General features: G+C 41.2%; 1 non-coding gene across 1 annotated transcript; it reads right to left on the bottom strand.

Moving 5' to 3' along the window:
* Nucleotides 1-1,840: 1,840 nt before the first annotated feature.
* On the bottom strand, nucleotides 1,841-1,947 carry LOC118483528. Its single transcript, XR_004870818.1, has one exon. It is a non-coding gene; the product is annotated as a small nucleolar RNA R71 (small nucleolar RNA).
* Nucleotides 1,948-2,170: the final 223 nt, after the last annotated feature.

The raw sequence follows: 2,170 nt of genomic DNA on the forward strand, positions 1-2,170 counted from the left end.
ATTGGTGCCTCCATTTATTTAACATAACAAATTGTGTTGTTTTAACCTCATTGTAGGCTAATGCTAGACATGTTAGCTAACCAAGTTACTACACTTCTAGATGGGTAATTCCTCATTTATTTAAACTATATGTATTATTATAAAGTTTTATATTTTCGGGATGTTACAATTCATATCTCTACGGTCTATATAGAGATATGTTGGCTACCTGGTCGGGGGTTAAGGAAATAGTTTGGTAAGGTTCTTGCCTTGTTCAGTGTATAGATCCTACAATGACCTGGGTCAAGCTTACTAGGACCTCCTTTAATACCCACTGGTGGCGGGGGTGCGAATGGCTTGATCCCTTCATATGTAAACTACTATTAATACATTAAACCGGCTACTTGGGATTGTATCCCTGCTGACTCAAACCACTTACCCGAGGGTAACGTCACCTTCAAAAGAGGGGCCTGCCACATTACACATTAATAACTTAATTAATTATCTTTCAATATTCCGATCCTTTAGGATTGTATCCTTGCTGACTCAAACTACTGGGTTCAGGGTAACGTCACCTTCAAAAGAGGGGCCTACTACTATAACTAAGATAATCTCTTAAAAAATGCAAAAGTGCGGAAATCATCAAAGGTTACACTAAAGGCGAGTCGGATCAAAGTGATTCATCTTGTCTATCTGTTTTTATTTTTATTTTATTTTTCAGCATTTTTAGTTTTTATTTTCATGTTTAAAACTTTTTCTAAACTTTTGATTTGATTAGACGTTGAGGATAAACCAGTATTGAAAGCTCTTGTGTCCTTGGACGACCTCGGTATCTTACCAACGCTATACTACGCTCACGATGGGTGAACTTTCCCATATGTGTGTTTAGTGTTAGTAAAATACTGTGTTTTATAAATTTAAAACTTGACTAAAGTGTTAAAAGGGGCTTAAAATATAACTAAAAACATATCACGCTACACACGCATCAAGTTTTTGGCGCCGTTGCTGGGGACACAAGGATTTTAAGAAAGTTAGGAATCAGTGGCCTAATCGTTTTTCTTATTTTTCTGTTTTTTTAGGACTTTTCTTAAATTTTCAGTTTCTGCAGAGCTCAGCATGGGGCCGTGCCTGGTCGGACACTGGCCGTGCCCAGCATTGTTACTGGCAGTTTTTATTTTCCGAGTTACAAAGAGTTGAGCACGGGCCGTGTCGGTGCAGCACGGGGCCGCGTTGAACTCTACAGTAACAGGGATCCGGAAGACAATCATTGTAACTCTGACCACGGGGCCGTGGTGAAACTTCTGACCGACATTCTTTTTGTTTTTATCATAGGGCTTGGAACCCAGGCGCCGCGCCTGAACTTTCTACGCAATGTATGAGCTCCAGTTCCAGTAAAGACATAAAAGAACCTCTAGACGAACCCGAACGCTTTCTAAGAAAAAGTCTTAAAGCTAAAAACCAAGAGAAAGTTTCGTGGGATCCACTTCCAATGGCGGATCAACGTACCCTTATGGATCACCTACGACCCACTGTAGGTGGCGCCGCTATCAATGCGCCAAGTGTCGATGCCAACAACTTCGAACTTCGGCCGCATTTGATCTAAATGCTCCAAAACTCCGCAACTTTCCACGGGCTTGCGGACGAAGATCTCCATTTACATATTACCAACTTTTTGGAAATATGTGATACTTGTCGGATCAACGGAGCATCAAATGACACCATCCGCCTCCGAATGTTTCCACTTTCACTAAAAGACCGAGCTAAGGCTTGGCTTAACGCCCTCCTAGTTGGTTCAGTAAACACCTGGGATGAACTAGCTCAAAAGTTTTTGTATAAGTATTTCCCTCCTGCTAAAACGGCTAAATTAATGACTGAAATTAATACATACTTACAAGAGGACGGGGAATCCTTATATGAAACTTGGGAAAAGTTCATGGAGCTACTAAGAAAGTGTCCTCATCATGGTCTTGCGGTATGGCAACGAGTATCCACTTTCTATAATGGGTTGTTGCCACACACAAGACAAACACTTGACTCTAGCTCCGGGGGACTTTTAGGTAATCGTCGCCCAAATGAAATTTATAATCAAATTGAGGAAATTGCTCAAACCAATTTTCAGTGGCACACTCTCCGAGGCACAAAATCTATTGCCCCGGGCACCATAAGGTTGACGAAAGCACCTCTTTGCAAG

This window comes from Helianthus annuus, chromosome 10 (assembly GCF_002127325.2).
Source record: "Helianthus annuus cultivar XRQ/B chromosome 10, HanXRQr2.0-SUNRISE, whole genome shotgun sequence".
Taxonomy (NCBI): domain Eukaryota; kingdom Viridiplantae; phylum Streptophyta; class Magnoliopsida; order Asterales; family Asteraceae; genus Helianthus; species Helianthus annuus.